The sequence below is a fragment of the Coffea arabica genome, chromosome 3e (assembly GCF_036785885.1).
Source record: "Coffea arabica cultivar ET-39 chromosome 3e, Coffea Arabica ET-39 HiFi, whole genome shotgun sequence".
NCBI classification, from domain to species: Eukaryota; Viridiplantae; Streptophyta; class Magnoliopsida; order Gentianales; family Rubiaceae; genus Coffea; species Coffea arabica.
This window is the reverse complement of record NC_092315.1, coordinates 16,789,967-16,810,264: the sequence shown is the minus strand read 5'-3', so window position 1 is coordinate 16,810,264 and position 20,298 is coordinate 16,789,967.

Here is a 20,298-nt window from a genome sequence, read left to right as displayed (position 1 = left end):
CGGAGACAACAATATGTATATATAAAGAATGAGTGGAACAGAAAAGACATGTATTTTATACTATTAATTAATAATAATTAATTCATTTACAACTAATGTAAGATGTGCAAGCAGTGAAGAGTACTTTACATGTATTAGTAACTCTAGGTGAAGAGAGGTATTTGATGCAATTGATAGGACATGTTTTACATTCAGTGAATGTTAATTTTACAAGTGTATGGCTAGTGAGTAAATCTAATTCATGAGTAGAAGCAGACCTAGGAAATGACTTAAAGATCAAATTGGATAAGTGATGGCAGAACTTTATCGAGAATTCAAATTCTATTGAGCATGGTTGATTTAATGGTAGGATGACTTTAATCTGATTAAGATGTAATGAATGAATAACACAACAAGGTTAAATGGCAGTAAAATGCTTAGCTATAAAGTTACAAACTAAGCAAAAGTTGTCTTGATCAAGCAGCGAGTTTCAAAAATGAGCTGCTGATAGCATAGCTATTGTATCACAATAAGTTGCTGTACAAAAAAATAAATAACCGCAACATACAGTGGACTCAGGTAGCTATGTCTGTCAATTCAAAAAGGAAAGAGAACAGTCTTATTAATTTTTGGTTTCTTCTTGGAACTTTCGCCTGCAGTTTGGGAGGAATCTCTACCTGTTTCATGCGAGAGATCAAATTTTTCAGAAAGGCAAAGGTAAGCTTTTGAAGCTATTTTGTTTTCTGCAACAGTTGTAGTTCCTATGCCATCAACAGTTTTAGTTTACAAAAGTATAATTTATTTAGATATACATTATATCGAATTGTGTTGAATCAACATCTGTCCAATTGTATAATAGAATTAGAAGAATAGCAAAATCTTTGTTTGAGTTTCATAAGCTATGAGAAGATTGTTTCAACAATGGAATTAGAGCTTTGATAATGTTAGCAATAATAAACAATGTTGCTACCGAATCAGTCATACCTAAAGTGATCATTTGTGCATTATCAACTTGGAGGTCGATTAACAAAGAGTCAATTTTTGACTCTGTTGTTGGTTGAATAGCATCAGTAGTATCCACAAGGTCGTAATAGTAGATAATTGTATAGAGCTATCCTGCATCAGCTATTTGAGTTTGCATTGGCTTTATATGCACCAAAAACTACTTTGACTTCAGTTCCTTATGGACAGTTTCGAGAGGGAGTTCAATGTTCCATGAAAGACAAAGAAAAAACAGAAAATGAGTAAAGATGTGAAGGTTATATTTGCAATCTAGGTGCGGCTTCTGGTAAGAATTAAAATGAAACAATGATACTTTGATTTTTTTTAATGATAATAGGCCTGCTTAAAATGTTCTATTATCTCAAGAGCAGTGAATATCAGAAGTTTTTCTACTTAGTCTCCAAAGATAGAAGCTGTGATAACTCCAGAATCATCACGTAAATCCAAATCAAAGTGACACCTATAAATATATATATAAGTGTCAGAGAATTACATTATAAAAACAATTGTTAAATAATTATTAAAGAAGGTTTATATGCCAGTGAAGTTTAAAACAATTATCTAGGCTGGGCAAGATGCTTTTCTTTGCATGTATTACATATAAAAATAACTTCATAAGCTGCTGTTATGCCTCACCAACATTTCTTGCAGCTTATATACCAATATTGTTGAAATATGTGTTGAAAAGAGAACTGTGCCTTCATCCATGTACTCTAAAGGGAATAAGTTAGAGTTTGAATTTATATGTTGATATGCATATAGAGTGCTAAATAACATAGAAGGGGAAAAAATTGGTAATGGACTGACATTTGAAATTAAGGTGATCTTCTGATCTACTTTGAACGATATTTCAGGGTTATACTTAACATAACTCTTCTCATTAACGATTGTTGCAAGTAGCTTGCCATTTCTCATCACCCTAGAACAGAGTAAACGGAAAAAGTAATGGGAACAACTGACTGCAGTTTAACAACTACTAAGTATAATATAGCTAATTAACCAATACCGGTTCTTTAGTTCTCTTGCTTCATGTATAGAAGAAGGATCAACCAGGATCGCAGAATCAAACCATGTGGACAACGTAACTCCTATAGTATAAATCATTATGCTATCTTAGCAAATTCAGTGTTTCGGATGATTATGTAAATGTAATTTAAAATAACAGGAAGGTAATGCAGAGTTACTATTGTAATTGTTAACTTTAATGCTTTGGCATATAATAACAGGATAGCTATGCATGTTTATCGATATTTGTTGTGCTTCATTCTTGATGAAATCATCCCACATAGAAAGCAACACAACTTGTGATCTAACACCAAAACATCAATTATTAGTTAAAAAGTATCAGATATATGTAGAAGATAAAAATAGAGAGTGCAAAACTGGAAATGGCAGAAGAAACAAAATTTTCACTCCACATTGACAAGAACAAATTTCTAAAGAAATGGATTCTTTAAAATCCTTGGTAACAATTTTGTTCTCCAGCGCTTCAATAACTATGCCTAGCATATCTGCAAAACAAGATGTTCTCATAAAAGCTATTATAAGCTACCAATGCATAATATGTGTCTAATATATAGTATACATACCCACAGACTTATCCTTGTGATCCATGTACAGTGCCGAGTCTTTGAATTTAGTGTAATTAAATTTGACAGGCATTATATCTTCATCATCAGCTACCTCTTCAATGACAGTTTTACTGGTGATCATCCACTGCATTGTCAGTTCATCTATCTGATATTTGGGGGGGATTGGTCTAACCATAGCATTTGATATCTTGTACTTCTTGTATACTTGCAAGATTAGTCCCACTCTAGGAATGTCATGGCTGAAAATAATGCCTTCAACTTTTGATTACTATTACATAAATGAAAATGTTAAGGCATTTGTTACGTATAAATATGAATATAATGTAAAACAGAAATTTTATATGGAAAATTTATGTTCATGTACCTTTGCATCAACAAAGATAAACTTCTGCTTCTTTGTTGGCGTAGACAATGATTGGGTAACTTGTTGCTTTTCTTGAAAAATAATGTTGCATGTCCAATCTTGCATATCAAGTACAATTTCTTTGATGGATAAAAGAATAAAAGAAATAATGTTGCATGTCCATTTTAAATGTAAAAGAATAAAAGAAATATGTAAGAAATATCAGTTTAATTAAAGAGTGCTATTACTATTCTAACAATAAGGAATAATAATCATGGCTAACAAACCTCATGCTTAAATAGCTCTAATGGATTCAGTTCTAGTGTTGAGTCAGCCTGAATATTTCTTCAAAGACAACATTCCTAGTCTTGCAATCCAGTTTTTTGGCATCAAAGGTTCCAGGTACAATAAGAATTTTAAGTGCTGTAGAGGTTTTAACTCTAGATAAAACAACATATAGCTGGCCATGAGAAAAAATCGGCTCATGAAGGTAGATTCCAACATAATCCAAAGTCTGGCCTTGGGATTTGTTAATGGTCAAGGCAAAACAAACACGGACAGAAAATTGTATTCTTATAAATGGCAGGCCATTCTTTTCATCATTAGACGCTTGCAAAGGAATTCTATGAAGGAAAATTCTCTTTCCTCAATGCTGACCAAAAGTTATCTCAGCAGAAATGGTATTTTGTCTTAACTCTCTACATATGAGTTGCGTACCATTGCACAATCCTTCTGCAGGGTTCAAGTTTCTCATAAGCATAATCGGACAATTTTCCTTAAGTAACAACTTGTGAGGAGGAAGACCATTTGGATTTTGAGAATTGAGAAAATCCTCATAATCTACTTGATGCCGTGGATAAACAGTTTTATCAGAACTTATATAAACATGAAGATTTCCTGAAAATCTTTTGATCATCATGTCATTTGTTTCATCGACTGAACTATTTTTTGGAGAAAGAATGCATCTATTGATCATACAATAGGGATATGAATGCATCTATTGATCATACAATAGGGATCTTTTGAATAGGTTGTTAGATCTGGGAAAACAGATTTCATCAACCTGTTCATAAGAAATCCGAGTTAGGATATATACATGGTGAACTATAGAGTAAAAACTTAGTAAAAGTAGCACTTTAAAGGGAAAAGTCAAAAACCTATCCAAGGATTCTTCTCTTTCATTATAAGGAATGATCATGTCACTAGATAAAGTTATTTCACCATGTGCATTGACAGGCTCTCTTCCTTTGCCCACTCTTAATAAAAATTCTGAGAATGCTGGATCTAAGATTGCTCGCATGTTTTCTGTTAACCTCAGCTTTTGTAATTTAGGCCACAAAGAAGAATTAGCACGGCTAGATTCTATAAGAACTTCCTTTGTAGCCTGTATAATAAGAGGCAAAGTTTGCTAGAAATCACCACCAAACACAACAATTTTGCCTCCAAAAGGAAGGTCACAGTCCATTGTATCTCTAAGCAAATCATCGAAAGCTTCAACAGTTTCTCGCTTGGCCATTGAAGCTTCATTCCATAAAATTAATTTTGATTCAAAAAGCAATCTTGCAACACTACCCTGTTTACTAAGCTAGCAAGTTTTAATTTTAGAAAAATCTAATGGTATTTTAAAATTAGAGTGGGATGTTCTTTCTCTCAGAAGAATAGATGCTACGATGCCTGATGTTGCAGTAGCAATAGCAATGTGACCTTGGGATCTTAAAGTAGCAAGAAACGACCTATACAAAAGGTCTTACCAGTTCCTCCAGGACCACCAATGAAGAAACTCTAATCACCAGAAGAAAAAACTGTTTTGAGATCAAGTCATAGGCACGATGTTATTGAACATTTAATTTGGAAGCCATTACAAGATCTTGTGGCAGAACTTCAATATTTCTTTCATTCTCTACTTCTTTTGTTAGTTGGTCAGAGTAGGCGTCTGTTGAAGTGTTTGGAGCTAGATGGTAATCAACAAAGTTCTTACCTATATGTTCCACTAATTTACTGATATCTCCAAGGACTTTATTTCTGATCTCATCAGCTAAATAGGGACAAAGATGTTGTAATTGATGGTCATCTCTAGACAACTCTAGTTCAAATTTTTTCCAAAGAAATTTAGGATCCGCTGGAGAACAATGAACAAGAAGAGTAGCAAATTGCAGTCTTAAGGAAGATGGCATTTGAAAAACAGCAGCTTCTTAAAGGTTTTCTTCTATATATGTATCAAATTGTAAGAGTCCAATGGCTGAACCAGCATCTCTAAAGCTATTCATTTTCTGACCATTAACAGTTAAAAGGTCATCAAAAGATGTAAGCGCTCAAACATGAGTCAGTAGGAGCCTAAGGTAATATCTTTCTCCCTCACGGGAACTAACTGTCACCAATCTTTCAATGGCCTTTTTGTGCTTTCTCTTAGTCCAAACTTTAAACTTAGAAGACCAAACAAAATATTCTGAAAATTCTTCATAGAAGCCCTTCAAATTTTCAACTTTTGTGTTCACTTTGTTCATTTTGAAGAACTCGGTCAGCATAGTTTTTGAAAAATCAATTCTTCTCATCAATTGGAAAAGGTTCGAGTTCTTGTTGAAGGTGATAAGCTACTGGCCAGGAAAATGAACTTAGAGAGTATAAATTGCTGGAGTCATCTCATTTAACCTGAATTCATAGTTTCGCCAAAAAGCCTGAGAGGGTGAAATCCATCTCCCTTGCTGGAATTCTTTAATTTCGTCGACATCAACACGGCCATCATCAGAAGTAATTTTAAAACTGACAAGATCATGGCCTTTAAAGTTTAAACACGTACTTGTATAAATATTTGACAAGCTTTAAAGTAGAACAGATTTCCACACTCATGTGGCAATCGAACAAGGCTAGGAGATATGAATTATATGGGATGACCCATCTGTTGGCAAGTTGAAACCTACAGACAGTTATTTTTCTACCATCATCTCTTCTCATATAGTATGGATAACTATCCTCAGCATGAGTTATACAATCACAAAAGTTTTTTGGGTAATGGTTTTTATAGGCACCATTTTTCATACAAGGGCTACTTTTGTCCACTGTTCCACAAGGGCCATGAATCATGTGTTTAAGGATAAGAGAGTACAAATGAGGATGCTGTTTGGGATCTGGCAATTCAGCACAAACTATTCTATCAAATGACTCAGGGTTAAGTAACTTGAATTGTGGCTTCAAGATTAATAATAAATGAGCATGCAAAAATCCACGTTTTTGAAATTCAATAACATAAATACATGTAACCACCTGTCCAAAAATATTTTCTTTGAAGGTTCAGCTTTGAGCATCTCAAATTTTGCTCTAAATACTTGAGACAAAAGATCTGGTCTATCTTGAGATTTTTCTCTAAACTGCAAATTATCCTGAATTTCTTTCCACATTGGATTACATGTCATAGTTAGAAAAATATCCGGTTTTCCATATTTTTGTGCCAATGCCATCACATCGAGTTATCTATGCCTCATATCTCTCGGTCCACCTATGAAAGAAGCTGGTAATATGACCTTTCGACCAACTCTTGAACCTTCAGTTTGGCCAATTGAAATATTATCTAGAACACCTTCGAGAATTTCTGTCTGAATTTCATTCTGTCTCTTCCACTGAAAATCCAGTCTAGATGTTTCAATTTTTACATAGGAATCAACCGAAAATTGCTATAGCAATCTAAGTGCATGCAACAGCATGGATCTATCATTCTCTCTTATCTTTTTTTTTTTTTTTCCCGAAACGATAGGATTTTTCATTGCTTTAATGAGAAAGAGTACATATACGAGCAACGGCTCGAGAGAAGCTATACAAAAAGTGTTCTAAGAACACTGAGGAAACAGTCTTTCCTCATCAACAATAACGCCTAAAGCATCTTCACTTAATTTTTTGCTAACTAACATATGTTCTTGTCTACATAAGTCAAAAGAGCACATGCAAAACAACCTCTGTAACTTAGAGATGTCTTCCAGTACTGTTGCCATCTTGATGTCCGCAGGGCTCTGCTGTTTGATTTGTCTCCATAGCTCCTTGTTACAAAACTTCAGCTTCACCTTACTCCAGTTTCGATGCACAGCTTTGCACAAGGCCAGCTTCAGAGCTAGTGCATCATCTAGGACTTTGCTTCCCAAACTAATCTCATTCATTAACCACCTTGTCATTCTATTCCTTGCATATTCCTTAACTGTGACTCCTATCCCAACAGTATGCTGTCCTTTTTTCTTTGTTGTTTCTATCTCCATTATCACAACTCCCTCATTCGTAAAGTTCTGATCTTGCATATCTTGTCTAGGGGCTGTTTCTTCTGTGCTCTTTCCAACTGTCGTGCCCTCTTCCTGCAGCTGTTCCATCCAATCCTTGTGTGCTCTTGTTATTGTTTTGAAAGGTGTAACTATGTCAGATTTCTCGAATTCCCTCTTATTTCTTTCTTTCCACACCTGCCATAGGATATTAGCCGTTAAACCAATGTGTTCCAACCCCTCTGGTCTAAGCCGTGCTTCTGAAATCCTTAGCCACCATCGCTTGAAGTTCCCTTGGTGGTCCTTTGCCCCATCCCACTGGATAGGAGCTGCCTTCCAAATGTTCATCGAATGAGGACAGGTCAACAGGAGGTGTTCTACTGTTTCCTGTGCAGTTCCACAAGTTGTACAAGTAGGATCACCCTGTCCCGTTCTCCTCCTCACTGCTTCCTTCACTGGCAGGGCTCCTTGAATGCATTTCCAAATGAAGAACTTGATCTTGTGCTTAATATTTAAACTCCACAGAGTGTTCCACATTTGAACAACTTGGGGGCTACCATCTGCATAACTGGAACTTGCTCCATCAGGGTTGCCCTTTTTTCTTTTTCTGTTTTGCTTCATTAGGAGATTGTAGCCCGAGTTGACAGTGTATTGCCCTCCCGCCTTTGGTTGCCAATAAAAGCTATCCTCCCTCTCTGAAAGACCCAAGGGAATAGCTAGAATTTTGTGCGCATCATCTCTGTTAAAATTTCTGAAGATGATATTCCTATTCCATCTTTGATGACATATGAGCTCTTCCACCTTTTCCAGCCCACAATTGTTCCTTCGACTTGTAGTCGGCCTACCTGTAGTTGTATCTGGAATCCACTTATGTTCCCAGATGCTTGTACTACGCCCATTCCCTATCCTCCTAATCAGTCCTTCATTGAGTAGGCTTCTTGCTCCCATTAAGCCTTGCCAAAACCATGATGCATTTTTGGTGGGACTGCAATGTAAGATGAACTCCTTTGGAAAATATTTAGCTTTTAACACTTTGGTCACCAACAGATTTGGTCTAGTAATTAACCTCCACATTTGCTTTCCTAGCAGAGCTTGATTAAAAGCTTCAAGGTCCTTGAATCCTAGACCTCCTGCCTTTTTTTCCCAAGCCATTCTTTCCCAAGAAATCCAGTGTATTTTGTTCTTTCCATTAGATTCTCCCCACCAAAAATTGGCCATCAGTGCACAGACATCTTTACACAATTTCCTTGGCAGCTTAAAGCACGACATAACGTACGTAGGCATAGCCATTGCGACTGCCTTCAGCAATACTTCTTTACCTGCAGGGCTCAGAAATCTGTTTTTCCAGTTCTGGAATCTTTTCCTTATATTGTCCCTCACAAAGCCAAAAATCTGTTCTTTAGTTCTTGAGACAACCATTGGGAGCCCCAAGTATTTGCCTTGTGTTGCCTCTCTCATTCCTCCCAGAGCTTGACAGATTTCCCCCTTCTTCTCGCTGACCACGTTTTTGCTAAAGAACACTGCAGATTTGTCCAAATTGACCAACTGCCCTGAGGAGTTTTCATATACTTTCAAGACTTTCATAATCTCCCCTGCCACTTCCTTATTTGCTTTACAAAAGATGATAGAATCATCAGCAAAAAAAAGGTGAGTAAGAACTGGACCCTGCCTGCTGATCTTTAGACCTTCAATTCGTTTGCTTTCCTCAGCTCTTCTCAACAAGTTCGAGAAGCCTTCTGAGCAGATTAAAAAAAGGTATGGGGACAAAGGGTCCCCCTGCCTGATTCCCCTCTCTGGGGACACATAACCTTTGACTTCCCCGTTATAGTTGAAAGAGTAACTCACTGTCTTCAGGCAGCTATGGATCCAGTTGATCCATGTAGCACAGAATCCCATTTGTTCCATCATAGCAAGCAGAAAGTGCCACTCCACCCTATCGTAGGCCTTTGCCATGTCCAATTTGATTGCCATGTAGCCTTCTTTCCCCTGTCTTTTGTTTTTTAGATAATGCATATACTCATGAGAAATAATCACATTATCCAAAATTTGTCTATCAGGAATAAAAGCAGATTGAGTTTTGCTTATGCAAGAATCTAGAACATTCTTCAGTCTATTGGCCAAGATTTTGGATATGATTTTGTAGATCACACTGCATAGACTGATAGGCCTGTAATTTTTCAAATTGATTGGATGCAGAGTTTTGGGAATGAGAGATATGACAGTATGGTTCACAGACTTAAGCATGAGACTTGAGTGAAAAAAAGCTTTGATTGCTGGTATGATATCATTCTTAATGGAGCTCCAGAAATTCTGAAAAAACAATGGAGTCATTCCATCATGACCTGGTGCTTTTTCTGGATTCATAGAGAACAAAGCCTCATGAATTTCTTTCTCGCTAACTTCCTTGATCAGATTATCATTCATCTCCTGAGTGATTGAGTGTGGAATACCAGATAAAATTTCTGTCATTTCACCTCTCCCTCCACTCGTGAACAGCTCCTTAAAATAGACAGCAATTTCAGTCACAACCTCATCCTCATTGTTAGTCCAAGACCCATCCTCTCTTTGTATTTTGCTCAAATTATTACTCACTCTCCTCCCCTTGACGTAAGAGTGAAAATACTTAGTATTTTTATCCCCTTCCCGCAGCCAACTAATTCTAGCCTTTTGACTCCAAAAGATTTCTTCCTCCTTATAAGCTTCGGCCAGCTGCTTCTTAAGTTCCCTTACCTCCCCGTTTCTCTTATCTGAATCTGAGTTCCTAACTCTATCCAGCTCTTGCTTAAGATCATTAATTTTGCTCCTAGAGTTAGATTGGACTTTATTTCTCCACTTCAAAAGTTCGATTCTGCAATTTCTAATCTTCCTAGTTACTTTGAACATTTTAGAACCATGTTCCTCCTTGTTCCAAGCCTGCTCCACCACTTCCTGAATCCCCTCTTTGTGGAGCCATCTCTTATCAAAATAAAACCTCTTCTTCTTCCTTCCAATCCCTGGATTAGTATCTAGTAAAAGTATAGAGTGATCAGAAGCAAGGGTATCAATGTGTTGACACCTTGCCCTCTCAAACTCTTGAAACCACTCCACACTTCCAAGACATCTGTCAAGCCTTTGTCGGACTTCACCTTCGTTATCCCAGTGATTACTCCACGTCCAAGGGTGACCTTCAAAACCTATATCCACTAATCTATTACAATCTATGAAATCTCTAAAGTCCCTAAAACTCCTCTCCTCCCTATACGCACCCTCCCATTTTTCATCATTGGACAAAATATCATTAAAGTCACCTGTGATTAAGAATCTGGATCCCCACAATCTGCTTCTATCAGTTAACACCCTCCATTGTTCTTTCCTAAATCTCTGGTCACAACTGGCATAAACTCCAATAAACCACCAAGTAGCCCGGGACTCATTATCTTCCACTTTGGCTTCTATAGTGAAGGCTGTAGTGTTTACCTCCACAATTTGTGTTTCCTTAGTCCATAACAAAGCCATTCCACCTGCCCTATTCATAGCTTCCACTGTCACATTATGATCCAACCTTAGATGTCTAGCTATTCTATCTATCACATTCTTCCTGTTCTTAGTCTCGCTTAAGAAAAACATACTTGGGGAGGAGAGGTTGTTAACCTCCCTCAGACTGGGAACTGTCAAGGGACTCCCCACCCCTTGGCAATTCCACACCACAACTCTCATTTGCAACTGGAGGTCCCATTAAGGAAGGACCCCTCTCCCTTTCCCCTAGTCTCTTCAGAATATAGCTCAACCATAGGTTTAGATTTTTTCCTTTGAGTTGCATCCTGTTGTACTTCCTCCATCAATTCATCTTTAATCAACATCTTCCTTTTTCCAGTTCTAGCCTGAGAAAAGTCATTACCATTAAACACTTGTAATGGTTTTCTAGTTTTGACTGGAGGCTTTAACTTTCTAAAGGATCTCCTGTATTGCCTTTCTATCACCCCTCCCATCTTTTCATCTCCCAGGGAGTCCTGATGAAGCACTAAGACCCCTGCCTCTTTCTCCCTGAGCTCGGCTTCCAGATTTTGGTTGTGCACTGCCACCTCTACATCCTCCTCCATCTCTTCCGTTGCAGTACAAATCTGGATTCCTTCCCCCATTTGAAAAGAGGTGGTGAGAACAAGGCCCTCTTTCTCAACATTCATCTGTCTCTCCACCTTATCATGTGATCCTGCCTTATCTTCCTCCTCTCTAGTTGAGATTTCTACATCCAGCTCTGTTCTAAGATCAGACCCTACTATCTCCCTCTCCTGGTTGCTACTACTTCGTTTACCAGAGAACTCCAATCCATCTACAAGGTTCTTCAGATTTTGTGGCCTATTTTTTTCCTGTTCGACCATCTCCCCATTCCTAAAAGTCCAGTAGCGTTTATCACTCCCCTCAGTCGACCTCCCAAATTTTTCCTGGGGTGAAATCCTAGTGTTCCCTGCTCTCAGCCAAGGACCGTACTGGTTCTCAGCATTGTTACCTCCTAAACTTCGCTTTTCTTTGCAGGACCTCTCACTGTGTCCTACAATCCCGCAGTTATAGCAGAAATTCGGACATCTTTCGTATTTGAAAGCTATCCATTTTCCAGCTCCCGCAATCCTGACCACGGTACCTCTGAGAAGAGGTTTAGATAGATCGACCAAAGCTAACACTTTCAAATGTCTACCCTCCTTCCCTCCAGATTGTGGGACTAAAACCTCCTTAACATCAATAAAAACTCCTCCTATCTTTTTTCCAACCTCCTTAGAAAGCCAGTGAACTGGTAAGTTCCAGAGTTGCACCCACAGAGGTGCTGTCATGAAGGCTTTGTAATCCTCTTCTATACCTTCTACCCATCTTTTCAGGACTAACATCTGATTGTCTATAACCCAAGGCCCCCCTTCTACTATTCTGTGCTGATCATCAGGATTTTGCACGTTGAACTGGAACACGTTAGGTCCCAGTTCCACCACGGACAGATTCCTGGGGTACCCCCAGGCCACAGCCACAAAGTTTTTAATTCCAGTGAAATTAATAACTTTTTCTCCTATAACTCGACCAATAAAGCTGTTCTCACAAGCTTTCACCCCCGTATGAAAGTCCTCCAGCTCCAACGTCGGTCCTAGTAGCTCATTCCCTTCAAGGGAAAATTTCTGTAGGAGCTCCGTCAAATCTCCCTCCATGGTACAGACCAGCAATTTCACGTGGTATAACCACCCACACTCAGGAAAACCCAACGCAAAGCAGACAGCAAAGGGACCCAAAAAAACAAAGGATAAGAGTGGACCAAAAAGCTAAACAGAAAAAAGGTTTCAGCAAAGAAAATAGACAAATAGAGAAGAATAATGATCTCTGCTCACTTGTGCCGCATACGCAAGACAAAGGAAAGAAAGAACACTGACTCTCTTTTGTCCAGGCATTAGCAAAACATCAGTTGGTAGTGGCGCTTGATCTTCTGCCCTTCATGCACTGACTAGCTGTAGCTGATCTACGTACCTTTAACCTTGAATCCAAAGACCCTCATAGTTGATTATTGATCGATGGTTTCCTAGATGTAAATTTGCGGGAATGTGGAATTTTGAAACTATTTGAAAAGTGCTGACTTCCCACCAAAGAGGTGAGAGGGCTCTTAACCCAAGAGAGAGCACAACTACTTTAGAGTGAGAAAACCTCTACTATAGTGAGAGGATTATCTTAACTTTTTATCGACTGTTCTATCATTCTCTCTTATCTGAAACCGATAGAATATATTCTCTAGCTAATACAGTATTCTCATGCTTCTTTCCATGGTCAGCAGCTATAGAAAAAAATGTATGTCTAATAATTACTTGTTAATCATGAAATTCCTTAACTATAAAAGACAAGAGATGTACTTGCCTCTCATTTCTAATTCCATAAGTTCATATGGGTTCTTCATAGAAGAAGGATCAATGATAATCTCTTTATCACAAGGAGTATCATTTCATTTTCTTTTATAGACTTGTTTAATTCCATGGTACCATCTAGATTGACCATGAGGAAATAATAGAGGATATTGTAAAGGATCATAATAAGCATAATAATGCTGGACCTTGTGGCTGGTATTTGAGTGGCTATACACTAGAATGTAGGCTCGCCTTTCAACTAATTCATCAGCACTTTCAATCCATATTGCACCAACTTGAGAGGTAGAAGGAAGATTTTAAACACGTTGATCTAGCCCAGGATAACAAATAAGCACAATATTATGTTTTTCAAGGTTTGGAACATCTCTCAGATCTTTGAAGAACCTAGCATATCCATAAGCAGCTTTAAAGTGCTCTCATGCAGTTTGTCAGAAGCAGCAACCCTCTTTACTAATTCTTCATCAATATCAAAAAAATAGAGATGAATTCCACAAGGTCTATCCCCTCTCTGTGATAAACTATTGAGAAAATGATAAACATGGTCCTGAACATGACAAGTATAAATTCCTTGCGTATTCTTTGTCAATTTTGGATCATACTTCGCAGCAAATAAAGTGAAGGACAAGTTATTATTATAAGTATGGGACATTTTTCTAAAATGCTCACATTCTTCATCAGTCCCTATAAATAGTTGTTTTAGAGCATAAGGCATTGGAGGAGCAACTATAGAGATTTCCCCTTGTGAACAGCACAAGCTTGGAGGTTCCAGATGAAACCTCTTCGCTCCACATAATCAGGAGCATCAGGAAGCAATAAAGATTCTCTAGGAATTTCTTCAATTCTAGAGACATTTGAGCAACCATGTCTACCATTTGTTCCTGCAATTTACTCTATGTATCGGGTACAATGGGTAGGAGAAAATCTTAAACGAACTTAACATAAACGAAACATGGAAAAAAAATCTAAAATGGCATCAGCAATCACATTTTTTTGAATGGACTGGATATCTGGAACCGCAAATCTTAATAAGGTAGCAATAAGACAGAATTATCCTAGAGGAGAGGGAGAAAATTTTTTAAGGATGAGACATTGAACAGGAAAGGCAAGACAATTGGTGTGTATAATAATATCTATGCCTTGAGAAGCACCAGAAGACTGGAGATTGAATGTAATAGAAGAAGAAACACAGTCTTTTGACAAGTTGCTCAGAGATGGACCATTCAAAGAACCTAGAGTTTTAGAATTTAAGTTCTGTGTAGTTTCAAAGATGTTAGCTGTACCTTTACATTGTGTACTAGAGGTTTGTTCGTTCTTATCAGAAATTGCAATGTTAACCTCTGGAACGTGAGATCATGCCTTGGACAAAGCATTTGCATGCCTCCACTTACAAGGCTGGTCATTAAGCAAGGAATCAAAAGATACATGTTCTTTTTCTTTTTTTTTCTCCTTTTTCTAGCATTAGTCTCTATCTGACATTTACGACGCCGAGCTCTCTGATTGAATGGAGTCGCTGCAACGCGTATAAATAGACATCCTTATTTATATCAGAGTAGCGTATGAAGGACAATGATACTAAATGCTGATTAACAAAAGAAAGAAAACATGAATTGCTGAACGTAGTAATATCTCTACCTCGAGGATTGCTCAAAGACCAGGGATCGAATGGAATAGAAGAGGAAACATAATAGTCTTTCGACAAACAATTTAAAGATGGAGTGTTCAAAGAGTTAAGGATTGTAGATTTCAAGTCCTTCAAAGATTCAAACATGTTATTTACTTTTTCATTTTGAGAATCACGCTTTTGTTCGTTCTCATTGAAGGCTATAATATTATCTGAAAGGTCAGGCAAGACTTCTCGACGAATGTGCGGAAAAGGCTAATGATTAGAAGAAGGCTGAATGTTAGCCCAAAGGTGAGAAGACACAGTGTTTTTGACTTTTATTTTTCCAACACTAGATTCTGGATGACTTTTTCTATCATGAACTCTGTCATCCAGTGGAGCTACTGCAATGCACAAAAATAGATGGCCTCAATTGTAAATAGCATAGGAAAAGTGAAGCCATTAAAAGACACTGAGCCAATGCAGTGCTAAATAAAGTAACGGACACAGAATAGATGGGTAAAATACCACAATGGAATATATACCTTGAGGAGTAAAACCGCATTGTACTAAATGTGGCATGACAACAGCAGAAGGACCACTACTACAAGCACTGGGGCATGCAGGTGCACTGATGGACATAGAGTCCATTGAGTCTTGAACAAGAAGACTATCATGATGAGAAATATGATCCTAACTACTCCGTAGCTTGATATTTCCCTCAGGAGTAGAACCAGGAAAAAAGACACCAGTTTCTATGCAACCAAACGGCATCTCATGAACATAAGAGTGCGAGGATTTCTCTTTCTATTTTTTTTTTCAAAAGCCTGGCTTCATGCCTCCGACGTGAAAGTGCAGCCTTCTCATTCTGTGGCATTTCAGCATACCGTTTCCGACGAATAGCATTTCTATCCATTTGACTTAAATAACTAAGAACCACCAATGCCAAAAAATCAACGAACGGCAATTTACAACAGGCAAAAAAAAAACTATAATAAAATCACTGCAAAGAAGGAAAAAAAAACAACATATACCAACTGCGAAAAAGAACAACACAACATATACGATACAAGGAAATAAAAAAAAATATGCATTCATTCCAGCTTTACTGTAAAAAACTAAGAAGGCAAAAGAACAAAGAATAATTTTTTCATAACATATACGATACAAGGGAAAAAAAACATCCATTCATTCCAGCTTTACTGCAAAAAACTAAGAAGGAAAAAGACCAAAGGGAATTTTTTTTTAAAATAGCCATCCACGGCAACTATTACACGTGAGCAAACAACTATTACACAGATGAGATGCTTCTATACGAAGCAAGAATGGAAGAGCAAAAATGGCAACTAAACAAAGGATGTACAACAGAAGGAATAAGCAAAGAAGACAAAAAAAAAAAAAAATAAGCATCTGACCTGCAACGGAATTCCTGTCCCAACACATGACAAAGAATCAGCTCCAAAAAAGGATCCTCTCAAGAAGCAAAGGCCGGCAAATTCTACAGAGAAAAGCACATCACACGGATGTAAAACAGGCAATCAGAAGAATAGAAAGAAAACCTAAAAATAGAAACAAAAAAGCAGGAAGTTTTAAATGAGCTCACCACAAGTCCCAAAGCAAATACCCAGTAGCATTTACAAAGAAATGGAAGAAATACTTGAAGTTAGTTTACAAAAAAAAAAAGACAATGGTACAACAATGCATAGATAACAACAGTCCAGAACACATAAATCTGTAACAGGAAACTGACCAAGGGTATTTTCGTGAGGAAGACAAGATGAAGAGAAAAGAGGCCTTGAAAAGAACAGAGTACGAAGCAAAAGAGCAAATGAAACGAAGAGGAGAAATAGTACAATGTAGACTAAAAGCAAGCCTGCTATCGGTAGCAAGGCAAGATAAAAAAGGAAAAAAAAACACTAAACACACTAGGAATCATCATAATGTCTGCAAAATCCAGGATGCAAGACATCGGCAGAGCTCCTAACATCGTACGAACAAGAAGGAAAATCAGCAGCAAAGTCAAAGGAGGAAGTATAGTTTTAAAACTTCTACAGTAGGCCGGAAACTTTTTGACATCTATAACCCAAGAACAGAACTAATTCAACTCGTAAAAAAAGAACATAAATAAACATGCCAACCAAGGGCAAATAAGTTACCGATGACCCATCACATTCAGCCCAATAACCACTCCAATTTTCATGACAATTCATCACCAAAAGCCTGACATTAGGTAACGTGGAAAAGGGGTGAATTCTTAGTTTGTGATGGAAAAAAAAAAGAATTCTACAACGAGGGCGTTTCCTGGAGGGGTTTCTGTAAATGGGGGTCTTCGCATTCTGAAAATGCGAGCTCAGTGAGCTCGCATTCTGAAAATGCGAGCTCAATTGGAGCTCGCATTTCGGAAATCCGAGCTCAGTGAGCTCCCACTACCCAGCTCCCACTGTCCATAGACGACTAGAGTTCAACCGCTAGGAATCCAGAAGCATTAAAAGTATATTCAATTCCTACTTGCTGTTGTTAGTGAAGATGTCCCCCGGACTGCAGGCCAAATGGCATGCCAGGAAATGGAACCTAACTCAACACTAACAGGATACAAAATGGAGTCGGGAAGATATTATAAGTCGCGCAGGAGAGTGCATGAGTGACAAGTGTTCGTTTTATTAAGGAGAGATGAATATCAAACACTACTGCATGCATGCCACTTGTGTCCCCTTTGCCCTTTTTGACAAATGAATACATCAGCTCCAATCGCATATTTGCAGCTCTGCAGAGTCATATAGTGTACCCCGGCCGGAACAGAAGTTCCATTCTTTTCTGTGATCGAGAGACTCTGTAGTTTTTTTGTTGCTTTTTCTCCTACCTCTCTTTCGTGTGTACTTAATAACATCAATTATAATAATGCGTCTCCAGATTCCCGACTCCATACACTGGTAGTGTGTACATAGAACCGGGGGTTGGAACGCCCGCTGATCTATCATTATACTAAAATGAGCTACATACACCACCCCATTCCATGCTATGAACAGCTTGGGGAAAAGTGAGATTTATTAGTTGAATTGTTAGGAGCCTGGCCTGATTTATTAGTACATGAATTAGCCAGCTAGCATATCCATAAGCAGCTTTAAAGTGCTCTCATGCAGTTTGTCAGAAGCAGCAACCCTCTTTACTAATTCTTCATCAATATCAAAAAAATAGAGATGAATTCCACAAGGTCTATCCCCTCTCTGTGATAAACTATTGAGAAAATGATAAACATGGTCCTGAACATGACAAGTATAAATTCCTTGCGTATTCTTTGTCAATTTTGGATCATACTTCGCAGCAAATAAAGTGAAGGACAAGTTATTATTATAAGTATGGGACATTTTTCTAAAATGCTCACATTCTTCATCAGTCCCTATAAATAGTTGTTTTAGAGCATAAGGCATTGGAGGAGCAACTATAGAGATTTCCCCTTGTGAACAGCACAAGCTTGGAGGTTCCAGATGAAACCTCTTCGCTCCACATAATCAGGAGCATCAGGAAGCAATAAAGATTCTCTAGGAATTTCTTCAATTCTAGAGACATTTGAGCAACCATGTCTACCATTTGTTCCTGCAATTTACTCTATGTATCGGGTACAATGGGTAGGAGAAAATCTTAAACGAACTTAACATAAACGAAACATGGAAAAAAAATCTAAAATGGCATCAGCAATCACATTTTTTTGAATGGACTGGATATCTGGAACCGCAAATCTTAATAAGGTAGCAATAAGACAGAATTATCCTAGAGGAGAGGGAGAAAATTTTTTAAGGATGAGACATTGAACAGGAAAGGCAAGACAATTGGTGTGTATAATAATATCTATGCCTTGAGAAGCACCAGAAGACTGGAGATTGAATGTAATAGAAGAAGAAACACAGTCTTTTGACAAGTTGCTCAGAGATGGACCATTCAAAGAACCTAGAGTTTTAGAATTTAAGTTCTGTGTAGTTTCAAAGATGTTAGCTGTACCTTTACATTGTGTACTAGAGGTTTGTTCGTTCTTATCAGAAATTGCAATGTTAACCTCTGGAACGTGAGATCATGCCTTGGACAAAGCATTTGCATGCCTCCACTTACAAGGCTGGTCATTAAGCAAGGAATCAAAAGATACATGTTCTTTTTCTTTTTTTTTTTCCTTTTTCTAGCATTAGTCTCTATCTGACATTTACGACGCCGAGCTCTCTGATTGAATGGAGTCGCTGCAACGCGTATAAATAGACATCCTTATTTATATCAGAGTAGCGTATGAAGGACAATGATACTAAATGCTGATTAACAAAAGAAAGAAAACATGAATTGCTGAACGTAGTAATATCTCTACCTCGAGGATTGCTCAAAGACCAGGGATCGAATGGAATAGAAGAGGAAACATAATAGTCTCCTGAGCTCGCATTTCACGAATGCGAAGACCCCCCGACAGAATTCCTCGCCACAATCACCCCTTTTGTAGAATTTTTTTAAAATTCATCACAAACTTAGAAATTTCTCCGTGGAAAAGAGGAAAAAAGCAAGCCCAATCACAGATTGTTTGAACAAAAAGAACAATTACTATTATTATAATGATTACTCTCTTCAGTGGATTGCATGCAAGCAAAAATACTCGGCAGCTCACAAACGCACTTGGCAGCCCAACTTATCCTGTCAAGTGCATAGCTCATGAAGAACGACAACTTTTCAGCGAATCAAGAAGCAATACGTCAGCAGCAACCACACATCTTCGGACAAGTTCCTAAGCACTTAGTGTATATGTGGTTAAATGAACTGGGATTGGTCCCTATCTTGACCTGTAAGTCCTTTGCACCTTTGCCAACAAGGGTATAGCCTTGAATTCGATTGAAAACAAGCAACTGCCGTATGACAAATAATTTTTATTTGATCCTTATGTATCTAATAGAAGTATTATCATTACGTTTTTGATGTTGTTGCGTGTCCTCAAGTATATAGAATAATTTTTTTAACATTTTTTGTTGGCATGTTAAATCAAGGCTCAAAATTAAAAATTTTCATCTTATTATTTAGTAGTGTTTTAGTCAAATTAGGGTTTTAGTAATTCTATTGGAATCAAGTTATTGTAGTTTTATTGTTTAAGAATTAGTATCTTATTAGGAAATTTTTTATGATTATAAGACTTGCTTATCAAGTCATCTAGTTTATAAATAGGGAATCATATTATTGTGTTTAGTTGAGAATAGTGAAAGACTTGAGAGCCTTGTTATTATAGTGCGTGATTAACTTATTATTGTTGATATTTATACCTCTTCTCCCATACATTTTTATATGTGTTAAATTGACTCTCCATATACATTGATTTAACGAAATATATCTCCTGTATATCTCCCATATATTTTTGTTAGAATTTTGTGGATTCTACATTTTTTTTAGTATAGATGAGAGAAATCGAACTCGAAACTTTTTACTTACACTCCCTCCGTACCACTCAATCCATCTCCCCTCATGTTTATATAATAACTTATTGACATGGTTACATTGAATTATCTTATATAATATATGTGTGTGTGTGTTGTTCTTGTTTTGATCAATAAATCAAATATTGTTGGTTTTTGACCAAAATAAATCATATAAGTAACAATAATTTCTTTAACAAAATTTAACAAAGAAATTAACAAAAATTTCATACCTCAATATT